The following is a 23,554-nucleotide window of genomic DNA, read 5'->3' on the forward strand; positions in this document are numbered from 1 at the left end:
TAATTAAAATATGTTTGTGTTAGACTTTTGAATAACGTATCACCACACTAATAACCCTCCCTCCCCAAAGTTGGTGGTTATTGCTTATTGGAATCGAATCTCTGTCTCTGCTTGAACAAACCAGCTAACAAACACTTAGTTGGCGTATTAGACTTGATAGCTTATAACCTGATTACATCTCAGTTGAGCAGTTTAACTAGGCTTCTAGTTCTAGTCTTAAAAAACATCTAAAAGTTTTTAGATAGAGCTAAGTAAAAACTGAACCAACTTGCGATGAATCACGTTGTATGCTTGCGTTTGAGTTTAAAACTCTTATTGAGCCGAGGCTAAATTGGAAGGAAACTCGGTTGATTTAATCACCCAGTGGCGTTTTTTTTTTTTTTTTTGGGACCATCTTCACGAGCTGAGCAAACCACCGATTAAGCCAAAAAGCCAATGACCTAGTGAGCTTTCTGGTAATTCATTCTACCACAGAACCATTGAAAACCATGATGTAGACTCTCGAAGTTTGCTAATGCTCAGTTTGGAAGGAGTATAAATATGTACAGTGCAAAACTTTATATATTGTATGTATTTGCACTTTACATATTTATATTTGTACTCTTTCCAAACTGAACCTACCAGGAAAATACATAAAAAGTCATGATAGTGCAAATTTTTGCAACTAAGGCTGTTTTTTTTTTTGTTGCAGTGCAAATTTATTTGCACTATTTAGTACAAATGTATGGGAGTGTAAATGAAAACAAAATGCAAATTCTCATTTAATTTTATTTTGAGTTTTATTTTACTCTGTTCCATGCCTTAATTTACTTCATTTGTACTGCAATCAAACAAAATAAACTAAAATTTGAAACAAAAATAAGTCAGAATTTACACTATCATAATTTTACAGCAGTAAATTTGCATTGGAACCATAATTTCCAAAAATAGCGCGCTTCTACATTTTTTTGTTGTTAAAACTTAAAAACGTAATATTCATTGAAATATTTGATTCCAAGGATAAGAAGAAATGGAATAGGCACCTCCTTGTACCCTTTGACGGTCACTCCCTGTCTGATATCTTTCTGGTTTGATCGATGCCTTTGAGTATTGTGTTCCTCAACAGTGAACAATTTTATGCCTGGTGATGGAACCTTTGATGATCTAGGGATTTTTCAGTGTGCGTGATAAAAAATCAATTGCTACCTCAGAAAAAGAAAAACGATTTTTTGTTTGTAAAACAAAAATCACATACTGAATGAATGTGTGTTGAAAACAAAAACAATTGTCACACTAACAAAGTAATATCGTTTTTTCTATGTGACCTCCCTAATAAATCTAGGGGGCTGTTTGGTGTAGTAGTGTTCAATTTTGGGTTCATCAATACAAATTTCCCAGAAATATGTGCTGTCATATCATATATCATTCTCATTTCAGCTAAAAAAAATGAATTTGTGTGATTAATCAAAATAGCAATTTAACATGATTTGTTTTGTAAAACAAAAACAAATGCCACGTTGGAAAGAAAGCAATTGACCTTTTTAGTTTCTGATGTGGTAGTTATTGAGTTCGGCTTCAGTTAGGGCAAAGTCCATTCGATAAGCCTTTATTGCCTTGTATTGAGAATATCTCAATACTTGTATGCTTTATTTCATGGAGAGATATTCTCAATGCAAGGTTGTAAAATGCTGTTACAACGGTATGGGCACAGATTTGCCCTGATAGAAGCCGATCTCGTAGTTATTTTTGTTTTTTACAAAATAAAATCAATCATGTTAGAAAACAGCCAGGATCAATCCTATGGAGTGATCATTCAATACATGGTCCCAACCATGTCCCAATAAGCCATTCAGCCATACATTGGGAACATCTCCCTATGAAGAGATGGGATGGGCTCCCCAGAGCCTATACCGCCCATGAATTGGGAACATCTTTCATAGTCCCATGACAAGCACAGAAGATGTTCCCAATGCACAAGGGGGATGGGTAGTGGGCCGCATATGCGGGGAGCCCATCAGAACTCCTCATGAAGAATAAAGATGTTCCCATGGCTGCAATGGCATGTTGCAAGTATTTTGTATAAATGAGTATATTATTTTATATTATATTATATAGTAGCAAGGTCCCGTGCAATACACGGTAAAATTTGAAAACCAAATAATAAGATCGAAGGAAAGTAATTCACAAGAAAATAATAAATGCATATTTACTGTTAATTTAAGGTTAATTAAATCATAATTATTATTAATTTGTAAATAAATTTAAATAATTGTTGTTAGTTAATAGTAAAATAAGTAAATTATTGTTTATGATAAGTAATTGAATGGTGATAGAGCAGGTACGAGGGCAAAGACCATATTCCCCTTCCTTGACTCCTATTTTGAAACAAATTCTCATCCCCGATTTCGACCACTACCAGGGATAAAAGTTACCCTCCACCCCCGATTCCTGACTAAGACAAGTTTCCCATCGGGACCTGAATCACCAAAATTATTTTAATTAAAAGTATTTTTTGGAAAATAAATTTACTTAAAACAAAGAATAATTTAAAATATAAACAATATCTTAAACATATTTTGATATATATATATATAAAGAAAAGCGGTTCATATCAACTACTCTCTCCAAACTCCCTTCCTCCCTTAACTCTCTCTCCTTTCCCTTTCCCACCACTCCCATTTTGCCAATTCAGCACCTTTTCTCTTCATTCCTTAATTAAGATAACGAAATAACCAATTTATAACTATTAATTATGTAATTAAAAGTATTTTTAGAAAATAGATTCACTTAAAATAGAGGAAAATTTAAAATATAAATAATATTTTTAATATATTTTGATGTACGTATAATGTTAAATAATATTTAATATATATAATCGGGATATAGGCAAGACAGGGACTTCACTCTCAATCATCGACCTGAATCACCAAAATTATTTTAATTAAAAGTATTTTTTGGAAAATAAATTTACTTAAAATAAAGAATAATTTAAAATATAAACAATATCTTAAACATATTTTGTATATATATATATATATATAAAGCAAAGAGGTCCATATCAACTACTCTCTCCAAACTCCCTTCCTCCTTAACTCTCTCTCCTTTCCCTTTCCCACCACTTCCATTTTGCCAATTCAGCACCTTTTCTCTTCATTCCTTAATTAAGATAACAAAATAACCAATTTATAACTATTAATTATGTAATTAAAAGTATTTTTGGAAAATAGATTCACTTAAAATAGAGGAAAATTTAAAATATAAATAATATTTTTAATATATTTTGATGTACATATAATGTTAAATAATATTTAATATATATAATCGGGATATAGGCAAGACAGGGACTTCACTCTCCATCATCGTCCCCATCCCCAATTAGGGATACCTATTAATCCCCATCCCCGCCCTATTAATCCCCATTAGGTCAGGGAGGTTGAGTACTCGGTGAGGATGGGGAAAATTGCCATCCCTAAGTAATTTTGTTAATTAAATAATCTAATTAAATTTTATTAAGCAACCTAATAAATTAAAGGTTTAAAGTGTTAAAAAATTAGTAAATTAATTAGTGTAAATTAAGTAATTATTATGGAAACTTATAATTAACCATTTTATTGTTAATTATGTAAATAGATCTAATTAAATTAATTAGTATTAATTATGTAAATCATTGGTATTATACAACCCAAGAATGTGGTTTGCAAAGTTTTGACTCAAGATTTTAATGCAACTCATATTGTTGTTGAGAATGGAAGAGGATTGTGAAAATGGAAGATTGTTCAAAATCTTCTCAAAATACTTTATCCAATTTTGTAAGGAACCGTAACCGGTTCTACTCCATGGGATGTATATCTCACCAATAGAGAGAGAGAGATGAACTAATTAAGGATAGTAGTTATGTGGGTAAAGAGAGTGAGAGACGTGAGTAGTTACAGAGAAAAGAGAGGGGGAGATATTATAGGTAATATATTGAGTTAATTAAGGGGATGTTTGTAACCGTGGCCGTTTTTCAAAAAAACGGTGCCACGTCGGATTCACATAGGTGTTTCAACAAATGCCCATGTATCTCATTGTTTGGTTCGGCCGATTATTAAAAAATTGGGACCCCATGCATTGATGAACCGTTTCCCCCAACGGTTGACTGATGTATATCCTATGTGGTGCTTACCTGTCGGTACATACATGAAAAACGGTGATAAAAATCACCTTACCAAACAGCATAGTGTTGCTCACTGCCTACGTGGCAAAAGCGTTTTTTTTTTGTGAAAAGCGGGTCTTGGAAACATAGGCATTTTTTTTTGAAATTTGATCCCAAAAAGCACCCATGCTTCTAAACACCATGTAAGGAATTGAGAAAAAGGGAGGTGAATTGGCAAAAATGAGACTGATGAAAAGGGAATAAGAGAGAGAGTCAAGAAGAATACATGGTAGGAGTAATGAAATCTGTTCCTCACACAAATCGCCACACACCGACCTCACATGCACATCTCACCATGCATTGGTAATATCTTCCATGAATAATAACGTATAAGCACGGGAGATGTTCCTAATACATGGTTGGATGTGACTGTGAGGCCGGTGTGAGGCACTCTGTGTGAAGAGCAGATCGGGTCTCATAGTAATGGAACAAAAAAAAACATGGTAACGTGGACAGCTATATATATATAGATTATAATATAACACATGTAACATATTATATTAATATTAGTATAATGGATTTGGACATTTGAAGTCATAGGCCCGGCCTGGACTATAGCCCATTTCAATTGTCATGGGTGTTACACATGTAATATATTATATTAATATTAATATAATGGATTTGGATTTGAAGTCATAGGCCCGGCCTGGACTATAGCCCATTTCAATTGTCATGGGTGTTAACCCAGCCTTGGCCCACGATCTTCCCACACATGAAAGCATGATTCATGACGGGTAAATGTTTATAGACCAAACAGGAGATGAAATGACATGAGATGTAATAATGTTTATAGACCAAACGGCCACTCTGTTATGAATCATGAGATGTGCGGCTGCAATTTACGGCGGGTAGGAAAAGTGAGCAGGAAATCTGGGTTCAGGGGAATTCACTAAAATTTGGTGTTCGATGGTTGTGGACATGCTGATTGAATGCCTTGGCTGTTAACCATGGTATGAACTATGAATATTTCTCCTATTTGCTTGTGATGCGATAAAGCTTTGGAATCAGGTAAATTGCAAGCATGGCCTTAGTGAGTGTGATCTCGCGCGATGTGTTTGGTTCGGGAGCCAGTGAGCCACTCAGCCACCTCTCTTCCCGATTTGGCAGCCAAAATTTCAGTTCAGTGCATGGATGGCTAAGTGGATTGATTGATTCTTGTGTCAATAATGATAGCATTCATCTTCTTAATTTCTCTGTTGTGCTGATGGCGAAAATTTGGTTAGCTCATCATGATTTTGTCCCTGAATCTTCAAACACAGATTTTGTCAAAAATTTGGTTAGCATTCATCTTCTTAATTTCTCTGCGTGTGCTTCCAAGGAGGTGCAGGATATGAAGATGGCTTTACTTCAGACTTCAGAGCTTCAAAGAATGCTCGCCCGTTGGTGAGCCTACTCGCCCTGTTGTTGCGAGAGTTCCCTTTTTCTCTTCCTCAGATGGAGGCTTCAGTAAATCCATATCTTTTCCGCATCATAGATTTTCCCCTTTCAAAATTGTTATATTACATGTTTTGTTATATTCAATCTTTTCCTTTTATTTTTTCCGTCAGTTATGAGTTATCTCTCATATGGTTTATTGAGAACTGGTTTGCATGGTAATTGATGGAGGGCCAGCTCACCAACCGACGACAGCACCCTCTAGAGTCCTTACGTGATCCAACACCTATAGGATAATGGCGACAGCTCCATGCATTGGATAAGCATTGAGGGTGGTGGCTATTGGATGGTGGATATCAGGGCAGCATCAAGGAGGACTTCAATCCTAGATAGAAGACTAGGTGTTTTAGTTGTTTTAGACCTTTACAACTTTTCTTTCCTATGTATTATAAATATCATTAGTTCCAAGCGAATAGGCACACAAGAATTTTCTTTAGAAATTCTCTCTACTAAGGCTCTACGCCTAGCTCTTTACGTGAGGCTTCAAGTCCGAAGCCGATTCGATTGTCCGGGTGCTTGCATAGTCAGCCCGGTTGAGCGCGTCACGCTGTGTCAGGGCCCTTTGGACTAACCAACGCATCCAACACCTTCATGAGGCTAATGAATCAGGTACTGTGCCCTTTTATTGGTAAATTTGTTGTGGTATATTTTGATGACATCTTGATTTATAACAAATCTACCTCTGAGAGGTCTTGAATGCCTTAAGGGAAAACAAATTATATGCTAATTTAAAGAAGTGCACCTTCATGAGCGATAATTTGTTATTCTTAGGGTTCATTATAAGTAAGGATGGAATTAAGGTGGATGAGGAAAAGGTGAAAGCCATTAGGGAGTGGCCGACCCCAACAAACGTCACAGACGTAAGACGTTTCCATGGGTCAGCAACTTTCTACAGGCGATTTATCAAACACTTTAGTAGTATTGTAGCTCCCATCACTGAGTGTTTGAAAAAGGGAAAGATTCAATGGAGAGAAGAACAAGAACAAAGTTTTGCTCTCATCAAAGAAAAATTATGCACCGCTTCTGTCCTTGCATTACCAAGTTTTGACAAACTATTTGAGGTTGAATGCGATGCCAGTGGAGTTGGCATAGGGGCCGTACTGTCACAAGAAAAGAGACCAGTTGCCTTCTTTAGTGAAAAGTTATGCGAAGCTAGGAAGAAGTGGTCCACTTATGACAAAGAATTTTATGCTGTTGTCAGAGCACTGAAAACTTGGGAACATTATTTAATTGCTAAAGAATTTGTTCTCTACACCGACCACCAAGCTCTTAAGTATCTCAATAAGCAAAAGCAGTTGAGGAGTGACCTGCATACAAGATGGTCTGCTTTTATTGATAAATTCCCATACAAAATTGTGTATAAGGCTGGACAACAAAACATAGTGGCCGATGCTCTAAGTAGGCGTGTAGCCCTCATCAAGACTCTCAGCATTGAAATAGTGGGCTTTGAATGTTTGAAAGATCTGTATGCCCAGGATGAGGACTTCAAACAGGTGTGGGAAAAGTGCATAAATCGACAGCCAACATGTGATTTCTACATTCATGATGGGTTCCTTATGAAGGGAGAACAATTGTGCATCCCTTGCACCTCCCCCTCTGCGAGAAGATCATCAGGGATCTGCATGGGGGTGGATTAGCAGGACACCTCGGGAGAGACAAAACGATTGAAGCAGTCAAAACTCCAAGGAATATGGACAGCTAAGGGACAGACCCAGAATACTGGCCTCTACATGCCTCTACTTGTTCCTACTGCGATTTGGGAAGACTTGTCCATGGATTTCGTGCTAGGCTTGCCAAAACTCCAAGGAATATGGACTCTGTCTTCGTAGTGGTTGACCGGTTTTTCAAGATGGCTCACTTCCTCCCATGCAAGAAGACCGCAAATGCAACAATGACAGATAAGCTATTTTTCAGGGAGATTGTCCGTTTACATGGGGTACCTAAGACCATCACATCGGATCGAGATACGAGGTTCTTAAGTCACTTTTGGATGACCCTGTGGAGACTATTTGACTCATCATTGAATTTCAGCAGTACAGCTCACCCACAGACAGATGGACAGATAGAGGTGGTGAATCGAACCCTAGGTAACTTGATCCGTAGTATCTGCAGGGAGAGACCGAAGCAGTGGGATTTTGCCATAGCACAGGCAGAGTTCGCCTACAACAATGCAGTTCATAACTTTACAGGTAGGTCCCCATTCTCCATTGTTTATATGAAGGTACCTAACCATGCGTTGGACTTAGTAAAGCTACCCAGAGTACCCGGCCTCTGCACTTCTGCAGAACAACTGGAGCGAACCATTGCCAAGTACAAGAGTGCAACTGATAAACATCGTCGGCACCAAGTGTTTGACGTTGGTGATGAAGTCATGGTGTTCTTAAGGAAGGAACGCATACTCGTGGGAAAGTATAACAAGCTACATCCTCGGAAGTACGGTCTATACAAAATCATTAAGAAAATCAACGACAATGCTTATGTCGTGGACTTGCCAGATCACATGAGTATCTCCAAAACTTTTAATGTTGCTGATCTTCATCGTTACTTACCAGAGGCCACACTTGCATATCCCAGTCATGACTCGAGGTCGAGTTCTTTCCAAGTGGGGGAGAATGATGGAGGGCCAGCTCACCAACCGACGACAACACCCTCTAGAGTCCTTACGTGATCCAACACCTATAGGATAATGGCGACAGCTCCATGCATTGGATAAGCATTGAGGGCGGTGGATATCAAGGCAGCATCAAGGAGGACTTCGATCCTAGATAGAAGACTAGGTGTTTTAGTTGTTTTAGACCTTTACAACTTTTCTTTCCTAATTACTCTATGAGTTTCCAGATGTATTATAAATATCATTAGTTCCAAGCGAATAGACACACAAGAATTTTCTTTAGAAATTCTCTCTACTAAGGCTTTACGCCTAGCTCTTTACGTGAGGCTTCAAGTCCGAAGCCGGTTCGATCGTCTGGGTGCTTGCATAGTCAGCCCGGTCGAGCGCATCACGCTGCGTCAGTAACTGAACGTCATTGTTGCTGGTGGTTTTTGTCGATCCACGTAACTATACAATTAGGCAATTATTGGAGCCCGGATCTCCTACCCACAAGAACTCTGCCCACGTCTACCCACATAACATCGTAGGATTCGAAGCCATACATGGTGAACATCTCATCCTCCTACATACTATTATGCATGGGGAGATATTCTCAAATTTTCATGGAGGTAGTGTGTTGTGGGTAGAGTTTTTGTGGGCAGGAGATCCAGAGTCCAATTATTGACTAAGAATTATACTTAATTCGTGATCTTAATAATGCTTAGTTGGGCAGGCTTATAGAGGGGACGGTGGAGTAAGGGGAGTTTGTCCTAAATGTGGCCCTACTCATGTCATGACTATACATGTTTATGTGAGATTAAATAATGTCACCCTTGGCTGAATCCTGATATGGTGGGAAATTTTGTCCTTTCTAGTGGTCTTTATGTTTTGATCTGGTGGTGTTAAATTCACATGTTGGATCCCTATTTTGCATGCTTTTTCTTTGGATCCATCATATGCTCAATTTCAACAAAAATAAGCTCTTTTGGAAAAGAGAGTAATAGGGAGGTCAACTCTTGAACAGGGTTGCCCTTGAGTACTGATTAATTTAGAATACTTGAATACCATAGTAAAAACTATTATCCTCATGGTTTCCTTGGGCATACACAAAGATTCATGAAACTTGCTTCTGAGCTAAATGAACAATTATACTTCCAAATTACCCAAAATGGTCATTGGTTTTCTTCCAAAAGCCTTGGAATATGTCAGCTAGTTTGGCACAACATTTTTATCATAAAAAAGAATTATTGAAATGAGGAATTATACTCTAAAAAGAATTATTGAATGAGAAATTATGCTCTCTGGCGAATATCATTTTAAATTGTATGCTGTATTCCTATGTTCTTAATATATAGAGAAAGCAGAACACCAAACCAACTAAACAATATTTTTACTGTCTTGAATTGTCTTAGAAAGACCTATAAAAAGATGTAAAGTAGAAGGATCCTGATAATCAATCAAAAAAGAAATAAAAAGGAATAATGAGTATAGAAAATACTTTTTAAGATAAAATTACAGCATGGTGATTGTTATGCAAAGAATGAAATACAATAGAGCCCTTCAAAAAAAAAAAAAAGAAAGAAATGTAATGCAGCATGCAGGATATAATGAGGGCAAACTGAATTTCAATGTGGTAGGACTTTACTATTGGTTCATCCTTAGCATTTTTCTCCAATGAGATCTAAATGCAGTGATATATATTTGTTTCTTTTCTTTTCTTTTCTTTTTTTTTTTTTTTTGAGAAAGAGGTAAGGTATCATATTCATTGCTTCAAAAACATAAACAAGCCCTGCACAATAAGACACTGCATGAGCCACTACATTTTATATTCTGTATGCATAGATACAAAAAAGTATATTGAAATAAAAAAAGAACTATATGACCTGTTTCTGAAATACTTGTGAGCCTTTATCCATGAATACATCTGCCCCATAAACCTTCCAAAAAGCCTTCTATTTCTCTCTGTCCATAATTCCCAGACCACTACTACAGGTACCACTCCCCATATAACCTTTCCTTCTTTGGATAAACCATTAAGTGCCAAATGCCAACCCTATAGCAAAGCCTCCCGTCCCAGTGGCTTTACCCATTTACTCCTTGCAAACCTGCAGTGTATAAGAAGATGTTCTAACTCTTCTAAGGCTTCACCACACATTACACACCTACTGGGTTCCACCCTCATCCCTCTCCTAGCCAATGCATCCACTGTTAGGCACTTCCCCAAAGTTGTAGTGTATAAGGACTTAATTGTGAATCTGCCTGATTTTTCCCATACGCAAATTCTGCCGTCTCTCTTTGACCTCTCAGCTGTGATTCAGTTCCAACCACTGTTCTACCTCCCAATCATTCAGATTTCTTCTTAATGTGATCCATGCATCTTGGATGTGATCTATGTATATTTTCTGAGAATACCTATGAAGGTACTGAGCCTAGGGAACACATAAAGCATTAATATTGCTATGAGTCCATGCTAATATCCAAACAAAGGGAACTAATCTTGTGAGTGTGGTGAAGCTCTTACCTCTTAACTTTCATTCTTATTGGGATTCTTATCCCTGGTTATTGTTTTATCCTACTTGTTCAACATCATTTACTGATAACTATTTGTGTTGCGGATATAATGTTGCTATGATATATGCAATGATAACTCCTGGTTAATTGTTGCTGTTGCTGTTGTTTGTTTGTTTCAAGTCTTGTTGTATTATAAGAGCTGCGGAGCATTGTTTCAGAGACATGCCAATATTATGTTATTCACATTCTTTTTCTAAAAATATTAATTTCTATCTCAAAGTGTCAAATGAACGATAATAGAGAACCAGGTTTAGGATTGCAACATTTGAATGGATTTTTAGTTCTTACCCATGTTGTATCCAGGTCAGGGCCGTTAGGCACTTGATGTGCCAATGATAAAATTGATGAAACTGGGTTCTTTATTTTAGGGAATTGATACATGAGATATAGGATGCTTTAGGGGTATGTTAGGAGGAATGGAATGTAAGTATTTACAATAGATCACTTTCTACCTTCATATTTCATGCTGTCACCACATTATGGATAGGGGTGCAACTTGGGTGGGTTGTTCCAGGTTTATACATTGATATGTAGCTTTGTCAAGTTACTTAAGTCTCTTGTATCTTGTACTAGTTAAAATATCTTTGTCCTATCCATATAAATATGGCTAGTAAATCTGCATTTTACCAATTTATGGTATGAATTATGAAATGTTTCATGATTAGTCATTCTTGATCAAGTTTCCAAATTATCCTTCTTATTTTTTTAGGTATCACATTATGCACATTGTTATGGTTGTGCCTTGAATTTTTTATTGTGACCCACTTCATGAACCCGCTTCGAATTAAGTTGAGAAAACCCAAAGGCAAAATTTCATAGTTGTTTATGGGTCCAAACCAAATATAAAGAGTTTTGTATTTTGAGGGTTTTCTCTCTTGTATACTTGGGTCTTTGTCTTGTGAGAGAAGTCGAGAGACTTTGGGTGTATTTGGGGTTTAGGGTTTTCTGTGAGTGAGGTTGTGTGTGCAAAGCTCTGTATTCTTCTCCATTGCTGATTTCATAGTGGATTTTTGCTCCTCCTTCGCCCATGGGCATAGGCTATAAGCCGAACCACGTAAATCTGTGTGTCCTCTTTGTTTACTTCTCTTTATCTCTGTTTTTCTTTCAATTTTGGGTGCCATTTGAATCTGCATTTCTGGGTTTGGCACAACACATTTATGCAGTGATCATTGTATCTAACATTGAGAATAATGTGTACTGATTTCTTAATTTGCATTGATAGACATTCAATGTAAATGTAAAAGATGTTGGTGAAACCCCTTCATGGTGTTTAAGCTAGTTCTTAGGCATTGTTTGTTTTTTAGAATGTCACTTACTTGGGTAATGCACTTACCTAGGAAACATCACCCAGGTAAGTTTACCTACCCATGTTCTTTTAATTCCTAGGTAAGTTATATAATGACTTTTTTACCCATAAAAAGTCAATGTTAAAATGGGCAAACTTGTCTCATTATGTTTTGTAAACTTTCCCCTAGGTGGGAAAGTTAATTACCCACTTAAGAGATGGGTGTCACTTACTAGTGATACCCAGGGAAGCTAACTTTACCATGGGGCACAGAGCATACCGAAAAAAGAACACTGTAACTTTCCCATTGACCAACTTTCCCCCCTCCTATTTCCGGAAAAACGAACGGGGCCTTAATGTTTAGATGTCCATGATATAAGTAGTTTTAGAAGTTTATTATTATTTTTTTCTTGGTACTTGTTCAATCTATGCAGATGAGGGTAGAGTAATGGAATGTGGGCTGAAGACTATGTGGAGGAGCCCCAATGGCACAAAAAAAAAAATATTGAATGGTTTGTATTACACCACTCTTCTCTCGTATCGTTTTCATTTTTTGGGAATGAATGAGGAATTCTATATTAAGAAGAAATGATAAGGTACACTCCCTCAATGGAGAAAAAAACTGAACTAATAAGGCCCACCTAGTGACATTGTTATTTGAGGACCCAGAGTTCTACTCATGAAGGGCAGTTCGCCAATAACTTATCAAAAAAAAAAGGGCAGTTCTCCAATACAACATATTCTGATTTATCCATCCATCAAAACCCTTGCTTTATAAGCCATCACCTGGTCTTCTAACCTATCTGAATGAGGTGTTTGGCTTCTTCTCTTGTATATATGGCAAAGGCTCCACTTAAATATCTTGTTTGTTATGTATTTATGTGGTCATATCATTTATTTTTCCGTGTTTTTATTTTCATATGCAACGGTATGTACTTGTATTGGAGATGTATGCTGTTGAATAAGAATGGTGTATTATATAGTTGAACATTTGGAAACAGCCTCTTTGTATGTGCAGGGGTAAGACTGTGTACATCTGTCTCTCCCCAGAGTCTGCATTGGTGGGAGCCTCATGCACCGGGCTGCCCTTTATTATATAGTTGAACACCCTTAAAACACCTTTGAAATATTTCAAACATTTGTCCTGTCCTAAGTGTCATTTTTATTTGTTACAAGATTTGGTTCTCTAGGCTTGATGACATCTATGTTGGTTTGTATCAAAATCATCATTCTCTCCATGGTTCCCATTTGCCTTTTATTTTAAACTTTATGTGAATATGACTATCTCCTTCCTTCTTACAAATGATGTTGTGCAGTTATCCTCTGATGGTAGGTGAAGCTGCTCATGGGATTGTAACTTGGCATTATTGTTTGTATCAGTGGGGACAAGAAACTAGTATAAACAGTACCTTCCATCTTTGCATGGACATAAGCTTGTGTACAGGTAATTTCTGATGTTTGTTCTTGTTGTATCCCATCTTCTACTTTTGACTGGTCCGTTACTCTCTCATGAGACAACAATTGCTTACATTAAATCAAATTAGTAGTTGCGTAATTGGTCTGACATGCACGTGTTGCTATATGTATATTCAATTCTAGAATGAAAATTATGTTTTAAATTGTTTTCTTGTTAGACCAATTTCCAATGATACAGATCAGAGATTAAAAATCTGGAACTTGGTTGATTATTTATTTTTATATTCAGAAAAATTTTCTTGATCTTCTTTAAACAGGTTGATCTGCATTAGTTTTATTCAGAATTTGGATATATGTAATTGACAGTAATTGGACTTCAGTACCTTGGTTAATATGCCCTTAGATTTGTTCGAAGTATTTATTTCAGTGTTTAAAATATTTTGCAGGGTCAAACTTGATAAACAACAGATATTGTTGGATTTTATTTCTAAGCTAGATAGAACGTGCATTGAGACAGTGGAAACAGGGAAAGTGACCAAAGATCTTGCCTTTCTTATACATGGACCCAAGTATCACCCTTTTGCTAATGCATGTTCTTTTGTGATTTCTCTTTTACCTCATTGATTTATGAACTTGGGCGATACTTTTTTTTTCTGTTTCTTCTCACTTAATCCATGGAAAGCAGGACTGCTATGTAATGTTCCTGTCTTTTTCATTTAAAAAATATCTTTCTGACATATTAAAAGACTGACTTCTCTTTGAAATGAGTAATTTGTTTTATGCTCATGAGTCATGACTTAACAAAATTAGATAAAAAGAATACCACTAAGTTCATGAAAAACCAGTCTTCATTCTTCAAACTGATTCCTTAATTTTCATGATAAAACTTTTGAATATCTCAAACCGGCCAAATGAAGTGCTATGTCATTCAAGATGCACAGCAGCGCAAGCAGCAAAGGCTACACTGTTTTCTCCTGATAAAAACAAACTGCTTAACAAACGTTTTATAAATTGTCATTTTTTTCTTATTTTCTGTCTAGCTAAACACAGCCTAAAGGCAAGGTTCAAAATATGGAAATATATTGGTGCATATCGTATGATACATATCATTTTTCAGGGTCACTTATATGTTTTATATTAAGATTTCAGTTATTTTGATTGTTTTAAATGATAGCATATGGCATGACATTTGGACTGATAAAGTCAGAACTAAAAACAAAAGAGTTTTTGTTTGATTGAAGCTCTGGATATGCAAATTGAAATTGATAACCTGAACCGGCCATTGAAATTGTAATCCGGATCTCCTACACTTAATGAAATTGTAGGAGCAACGTTATAAATGATCAGTTTGAAGAAGGAACTAGGAAGATTCAAAACTTTGATCCTGAACTGGCCATTGAAAGTTGAACAGAATAGGAATAGAGACGATCAATTGAATATAGTTGAAGTTTCAGGATCAAAATTGATGTAACCGTTTTTGGTCACATACCAATTTTTTTTGTGATGTACTGACTTTTTAGCTAAGTACCTCGTCAATTGACCTGCTCCCAGGTGGCCTGTGACTCAGAGGATGATGGAGCTCCCTGGTGGCGAACTGCCTGGTGATGAGCTACTTGTTGGCGAACTCCCTGGTGGTGATCTATCTGGTGACGAGCTCCCTAGTGGAGAGCTACCTGGTGACGAGCTCCCTTTGCATGAGGTGATCTCCTCTCCTTTGCCGGTGGCGGGAGCTGAAGGACCTGCGAGAACTGAATCAGAGGACCCGGGGGTATTTTCCCGGCGGAGACTCTCCGATGCCTAAGTTAGCATTCTGATTGTAGGGAGCTTGGAGAGAAATGAGAGAGATAGAGAGCAAGGATTACCTCCATTTTTTCATTCTCTCTCCCTTGTCTTTGGGGGTCGGAGTCCTTATATAGTGTTGTCCTGTCAAATCAGGCATAACAGCCTCTGTCAAGTCAGGCGTAACCGCCTCTGTCTCTCTACCACAGTCGTTACTGTCAGAGATGAGGTGGCGGGTGCAGGCGGCTGCTACAGAGTACGGCTCTGCCAGTCAAGGGACAACTCTCAGGACTGGCAGGCACGACGCCGCCTAGCGAGAGACGTGGGCGCGGGTCTCTGGATCTGTCAGGTACAGTTGTCAGGCAGGAGATCTTCCTGCGATACTCCGAGCTGCCCCTAAGTGCCGAATTGCCTGTAAGTGTCGAGCTGCCCCTAAGTAACGAGCTCTTCGTAAGACGCCAGGCTGCCTAAGCCGAGCTACCTGTAAGTGCCGAGCTGCCCCTAAGTGGCGAGCTCTTCGTAAGATGCCAGGCTGACTGCGGAGTGGCCAACTGCCTATGCCGAACTGCCCAAGCTGCCCAGTCGTCAAGAGGCTGCACTTGGTTTGCATGAAGTGTCAGATGTCACAATTTCACTGGAGGGCCAAATCCGCCCTCATAAAAAATCACTCTTGTAAATTTTCTTTGAAACTTTAAGCTGAGTTTGGAAAGAGTACAAATGCAAATATGTAGAGTGCAAAATCTTATATTTTGTATTATTTTGTATGCATTTACGCCGCTGTACATATTTGCATTTGTGCTCTTTCCAAACTGAGCGTTAATAAAAAAACCCAGGAGGGTAAATGGAACAAGAATAATTTCAGAAAACGTTTTACAAGTCTTGCAATTTTGCAAATACCAATTCTCACTGCACAGCGCTAACAATAAGAAACCGGGTTACTTAGAAGATACGGTATGGCTTCCCTATAGTACTCTTCAGGTACAAGCACCTCACATTTTGACAATTCTTCTTCAACAATGACACAAGTTGGCACTAATGTTGGGAACTCCACATTGGTGAGTCCCCATAGTACTCTTCAGGGACACCAACATTTTGGAATATTTGCTTCTCCTCCATTGAGCAACTCCCATGCAAGGAACCTTCTTGTTGGAACTTCCCCATGGCTTTAGTTTCATTAACTTTTGGCTCCAAGCTTTCCTGGTGAGTCACCAATGTTGGGAACTTTCCTGCCTTGTTGAGACCAGGGCCAAGAAGACGAGGGGTCTGCTTAATAATGGCTTCAGATGCAAGAAAAGCATGGTATTTCTTTGCAAGCTTCTTGACCAATTTCTTGTTTTTGTCGAGTTTTTTTAAGCCCCACTGCATCCATATACTCCAATCCAATTTTCTCTTCATCTTAGGACGAGGAATGTGTGGCAGCTTGATAGAACCGCTGAAACGCTTGTCCTTCTGAGGGTCATGGTTCTTCAAAGTTCAATGGTCTCCACAAAGTTAGTTTTTTCTCCTTGGCATCTGACATGATACCAGAGATGGCCTCTCTCAATGTATCACTCTGAAGTTTACTCATGGTTAATATCTATGCTTTGAGGAGTTCCTAAGAGATCACTCTCTCAATCTAAGCGGCAGAAATCAAAACCCTAAATTAGGGTTTTCATAATTTTTTATAGATTTGTACAGTGGGAACTGGGGAATAGTGACAAGTGGAGGAATCTATCATAATACAAGGAACACCCTACCATAGTTTGGGCTTTGGGGTTTTAGAACAATAATTTGTGAGAACAAACCATAAAAAGTTACCATACACTTGACTGCAAGGCATTAGGAACTAAAGTCATGAATTAATGATCTGATCAGCTTTATCAATTCGATCAGTAACCTGAGCTGGTCATTGAAAGTTATCGTTCAGGATCAAACTGATCAGTTTGACGACTTTTCTTTCCCTGCCAAGGATTTATTTTGGTTTTAAGAAGAGAATGGATGGCTTTTCTCAGTAAGTGATTTGTCGCCTCCAACTCTGTTATTTATCCATGTTAGACAGCTCACAGCTGTTAGGAACTTAGGGACTTGTTGGAGTTTGGTGTCAGAAGAATGTTTTGTAACCAGCTGTGCAAAGGTTTGGCAAACAGAAGTAACTGAACTAAAGTCTAAAGCTAATGGCTTACGGCATTTGTTCACGGAGGTTCATACTTTGTCAATTTTTCTTTCAATTTTCACTTCCCAATCCCCATTTCTTTCTTTAGGGGTGTCATTTTTATCCCAGCCCAGAATTTTTTATGGGCTTGGGCCTAGGTTTCATTGGTCAAACTCAAGTAGGAGATCAGGATTGGCCCATTATGCCTCTAGACTTTTAGGCTATGTTTGGTTTGAAGGAAAAGGTAGGGAAAGGAAGGGAAAGGAAATGCAGAGAAATCTATACAAGATTAGTAAAGGTTTCCTTTCTTTCCTTTCTTTTCTTTTCCCTACTTTTTCATTCAAACCAAACATAACCTTAGAGTAACGGTACTTGTTTGAATCAGATTGCAACGAGATGTTAAACAGTATGAAACTTAAAACATTTAAATCTAACTTTATTGATCATACAATATACATTTAAAATATTTATGGATATACATATTTAAATGGAACCGAATGGGGATATTATTAGATGAGATAGGGGTGGATCCAAATTTGATCCGATTATAATCGGATCAAATATAAATGAGATAGAATTTGAATTCGAATTCAGACAATTGGATACCATTTGCTTAAGACCCTTAAAAGAGAATGCTGGATGGAATATTTAAATTCTGATTTGATAATACATAGGTCCCATTTCCCAGGGAAACAGAATCGACATGCCATGGACGAAGTGTGTAAATGGTACAAAATAATTGGTTTCACTGCATGCCGGACCCGTTCTTAGCGACCTCGGATTGTAGATTGTCTCCTTAAGAAACCAAACCACATGATGATAAGCTTACAGGTGTGAAACATGATCCAACTTTAAATTCTGGCCTCTCAAAATGGTTGGTGTCTGCTAGTGTAGAACAATGTCATCTTACGATAACCAAGCCAATGTCCAGGCGTCCAAAGTTGTCTGGTATGTAGGATTTATATTATGGCTATTAGGAAAAGGAAAACCACATATCTCTCTCCCTCCCTTAGTAGTAGACACTAGACAGTCCCGAGTCCTTACAAAACCAAGAAAAAGCTCCCCCAGGCTGTTAATGGAGACACCCATTAAATTCAAGGCAACCTTCCGAAAGCACGGAGAAGAGGAATTTATTACTTGTCCGCCACAAATCGCAAGAGCACATGATTGGGGGGGGTGCAGTCTGCAGTGGCCAGTGGGGTCGGAACTCGGAACTCGGAACTCGGAAGATAGAATGCTGGTTGATGTGTGGGCTTCCTTTAACCACAATTCCTGTCATTGTCATTTTTTTGTAGCTCAGCCCACTGCCAGAGTGCCAGTGTCATACATTTCTTGGTAAAGAATTGGGCCCACAAGAGGTTTTCAAGGAATAGCTAGACAATACACCACCAGCCCATGGATCTGTGCTGGTCCAAACTAGTACTTCCCTGCAGAGCTGTATACAACTACCATATTGTTTTTCTTTTTTGTTTGATTTTTTGCCAATTGATTTTCTGGAACGTGACCACACACCCTTGTATTATGTTTCTGATTTTCAACCATGTGCAGGCCAGGGCACATGTCAAGCTTCAAGCCTTCAACCATGTGCATCTCCCAAAGTATTACTGTATCTACTCTTTCATTTCAAGGGTTTGAAATTGAAACATATGGAGATGCATGGCAGATGTTTGCTGAAACTGCTCTGAGAAGTACGTAATTTATTCTTATTTTACCACTACCTACTTGGATGAGGAGCTGTGAGACTTCCCAAGTTCCCATCTCTCTCTGTGCACAGAGTGGATCATACAGTCTGGAAAGCAGCAGCTACATAGTCTTCCCCACTTAATAGAACTCTCTCTCTCGTTTGGACGGATTCTATGATAGATGTAGATCAGTAGATGTGAGTGGCGACATTGAGAGTTAAAACTGAAGTGAAACAGGGAAAGCGAGAAAAAATATGAAAACTAATCCTGTAGTATCTGAATATCACAAGACGACAAGCTTATCATGCAGTGAGCCCCGGCAACAAGGGATGTCTTTTTGCGACCGTTAGATGCGCGGTGCTCCAACAATTCACCAGTCTCTAGATTAATTAATTAATATTAATATACAAAATAAAAAAAAAAAGAAAAAGAAAAAGGGGTGGGTGGATGACTGACTGGATGGTAGTACCACCATCAGCTAGAACTAGTATCCTCTGATTAAAATAATAATAAGATAATATTTTTTGTTGAAAGGAAAAAAAAATATTAAATTGTTCGACATTGTGGGACAGATAAAAAACTGGCTTCGAACAGTTATGGTTTGCCCTCTTGGGTCTCTCAATGAATCCATTAATAAACTATAACGAAGATCATGGCGTCTGATATTTGGGTCATGGCTCTGTTCTATCTTAAAATTTCATAAGAAATACTTAATTATGGTTATTACGACTAAACAAGCCACTTAATTTATTACAGAAATATAGCACCTAATGGCTTCAAGCCTTCAATGATGCAGATTGCGGTTGGAATGAATACTCTGGTTATGAGCTTTACCATCCCCTTATGCTGGAGAATCAAATGGTGGGTATAATTTTTTAATTAGCTTTGATTATTTATTTATTTTTTTTTGTAAGAATCTTGATTAGTTTTGGGTTTATATATCAAAAGTATCCAAATAGTTTAGATTAACAATGTAATGAGTAAACCCCACGGATGTTGTTTTAATGTATGGAGATTTTTATCTTACATGTCTTTCTCACGCTTCATGAAGGGAGTGTTTGTGCTTTCTCTAGAAGTCTAGAGTCATGACCACCACAGTCTGCAATCATGTTCAACGATGGTGACCAATGGTGATAGAATTGTTGACAAAAGGGAGAATAACGGCAAAAATGTTAACGTTAGGTTGACAAGTGGTGCCATTTCCTTGTTCACAATCAACTGGTAGTGGTTTAAGTTTCTTATCAATAGAAAATAATTTCAAAATTTTACTATGAGAAAGCTATCTGTTGTAATTTGATGATTCTAGAAGAATTAAGGAAAGGCTAGAGTTAGAAAGATTTGAAATCCGATAGCAGTAAGAGTTGATTTGAGAGACTTTTGTTCCCTAACAATATTCTCTGCCAAATTGTGAAACAGGGAAATGGAAATAACTTGTTTGGTTCCAAATTCCAATAAGCGATGTGGAAACAGGACTACAGGAGGGGAAGGGAATCCCCAGAAAACCTGGACATGGAAATGCCTCGTGAGGTGCTTCCTGGAAACATAAAAGGGACCCATTTTCTGTTCACGAGAAGCTTTACAGCCACCCCTCCCTAGTCTGTAAGGCTAAGCAGCAGTGCCCACTTCTCCCCAGTACGCACCTTCACCAAAATCCAATAATGAAATAAACAACAAGTCGAATCCCTAACTTGTTTTGGTTTCTCTGTTAATGTTTTTCAACAACTCGACAAACCCCTTTACTTGTTTATTTATTATTATTATTATTGATGTTGGTAATGCATGCTGCCATTTGATCCTGAATTCCTGAGTTCATGATTCCGGGGTGTGGGCTGTAAAGCCCTAAGATGAGCTCCAATCCAATGGATGACCCACGAGCCATGAGCCATGGGCCACGCCTATCATATTGAATCCCCAATCACAGTCAGTCGGTCAGTTTCCACCATGAAGTGAAGTGATGAACCCAATTGGGTTCCAGGGCTTACTTTTTGACCATCTCATCCACTAATTTCTTGTTTTATGAACGTTTGAGCAGCCAGTTATATATTTTCTTGCAATAAATTCAATTTTTGCCCGTTGTGTTCCTTTTTAACTTGTTACATCAATTTCCTTTTTTACATCTACGACCAAAAAACCTGTTTGATATGTCCGTTGGTGCAAAAATGCAAAATACGATAGAGTCTCCTCAAGCTTTCAACCGTATGAGATGGCAAATTGAAAAGTGAAATATAAGAATATATGTATATATATTTTTTAATTGAGAAAAATCTATAATGCCCGAAAGACATGATACCAGTTTTTATCAATCATAAACCCATGCAACGTTTAAAATATCAATACGCCTGATACGTCAGTATTTAGTAGGGGTGTATTGAGCAAATCGATATTGCCTTTTATACCTATCGGCCGATACGTGTCGATACTTTGAACTTTGCTCTCCATGAATTTTGATTAAAACCTATCTGATTGGTTATCATTCTTATGATGTGGGTTGACTGGTTGTAAACTTTTCTAATATCATGTTTATGGGTGTTCATGGTCCAAGTTGGGGTAGTTTAGAGAAGATCTCAGACCAAATCAATAAATTACGGTTTGAGAATTCTCAAATCAAATTAAACCCTTTTGACATGGAAATTAAAATAGATCAAACCATTTTATTACGGTTTGGTATGTTTTCTAATACGGTTTAGGGAACTTTGAACCATTATTTGATTCTAATGGACTTAACCCAAATAGCAGTCATGAAAATTAAAACATAAAATTTTTATTTTATTATAACATAAAAGGGTTTATTATGTATTTATGATTTTATACATTCGGTTTAGATATATTGTATTACAATATATATAATATTTATACATATTTATTTATATAATTTTGATTTACGGTTTGGTTTGATTTATAAAATCCAAGAAATCAAACCGAAACCACAAACCGCAATTTAGCAAAATATGAAACTAAAAAAGAACTATTTTCAAGTGTAGACCAAACCAAATTTGATTCGGTTTGGTGGTTTGAACTTTCAACCAAACAATGAACACCCCTAATCATGTCTTTCAGGCATTATAGTCGAACCCAATTGCAACAACTCTTAACCAAAAAAAACTATCTGCAACAAAATCTTAGGGCTTATTCGTTTGCAGTGTTTTGCAAATGGGTTGATATTTTTGCTCCGGGTTTCACACTATTTTGTTTGTTTGTGAGGAGTTAAGAAGGAAATAAAATGATGTGGTTCACCTTTGTATGGAAGAGATTGAAGGCAAGAGAAAGGTTGTTTGTTTGGGAGAGTGACATAAAGAAGTAAAATGATGTGATTCCACTTTATATAAGAGAAAATTGAGGCATGAGAAAGGTGGTGCAAATTTTGTATAAGCTTTTGGGATGATAAATTTGCACTACTTATAATTGCAAACAAGATAAAGGTACAAATTTTGTAAAAGTTAGAAATGCAAATTATGGTTATAAACAAATAAATGCAAATTTGTACTCAGTACAAATTTTCAACCCCATTGAGTTGTTGACATTTACACTGCATACAAAGAACATAAGGCTCAGTTTGGAAGGAGTACAAATACAAATATATAGAATGCAAAATCTTATATTTTATATGTATTTACACAATTACATTGTACATATTCATATTTGTATTCTTTTCAAAATAAGCCTAATACAAATATAGAGTACAAAACTTTTGTATTTTATATTATTTTGTATGTATTTATACAATACATATTTGTATTTATATTCTTTCCGAACCTAGTCTAAATATCAAAAGCTGTAGAATGCCGCATGACCATTCTCTACCCCACGTTCAGGTGGGAATGGGATCTCTTCCTCACACATGGGCACCTCACAGGCACATCCACCATGTATTGGGAACATCTCCCATGAATAATAACTTATAAGTACAGGAGATGTTCCCGATGCATGGTAGGATGTGCGTGTGAGGAGCAGATCTGATCTCGGTCAGGTGCTAAATATGATATGGGGACATCCCTTTTTTGATAAAAAAAAAATTTGACACAGAATCATTTGTTTAAATGGGGGGTCTGAATGTAATAGGCACATTAGGTAAGCACAATGAGTGAGCACTTAATAGCTGTGTGACACATGTTCTAGTTAATGTATCTTTCATCCAAACGTTTTTGTTCCATTAGACAGAAATTATTCATTATTTTATTATCTTTATCAAAATAATTAAAAATAAAAAACAATGAAAAAGGAAAACCCAAACATATTGGAAGTTGAAATTGATTTATGCTTTTCTTTTTTATTATTTTAATAAAAATAATAAAATAATAGATAATTTTTATCTAAAAAACAAAAAAAATTGAATAAAAAGAACGTTAACGAGACATATGTCAACAGATATTTCACTCATTGTGCTTAGGTGACATCACGATAAACTCGTATATTTTACAGTCATTTGCTTGGCCAATGATGGGGTGTGCGGTGTGCCTTTAGAAACTCATTGATTATAGAGAAGTATTTATTA

At 37.2% G+C, this 23,554-nt stretch overlaps 1 long non-coding RNA gene and 1 pseudogene across 2 annotated transcripts; one reads left to right on the forward strand and one right to left on the reverse strand.

The window, feature by feature from the left end:
• Positions 1–13,919: 13,919 nt before the first annotated feature.
• On the reverse strand, positions 13,920–17,632 carry LOC148800942 (large ribosomal subunit protein uL1y pseudogene; annotated as a pseudogene).
• Positions 17,633–17,647: 15 nt separating this feature from the next.
• On the forward strand, positions 17,648–21,058 carry LOC148800943 (uncharacterized). 2 transcript variants are annotated; one of them, XR_016084544.1, is made up of 4 exons: positions 17,648–19,068; positions 19,859–19,923; positions 20,114–20,283; positions 20,479–21,058. It is a non-coding gene; the product is annotated as an uncharacterized LOC148800943 (long non-coding RNA). The 2 variants fall into 2 exon arrangements; XR_016084543.1 differs by having other exon boundaries at positions 17,648–19,923.
• The last annotated feature ends 2,496 nt before the right edge of the window (positions 21,059–23,554 follow it).

Source organism: Nelumbo nucifera, chromosome 3 (genome assembly GCF_055504915.1).
Source record: "Nelumbo nucifera cultivar China Antique chromosome 3, China Antique-T2T, whole genome shotgun sequence".
Classification (NCBI taxonomy): Eukaryota; Viridiplantae; Streptophyta; class Magnoliopsida; order Proteales; family Nelumbonaceae; genus Nelumbo; species Nelumbo nucifera.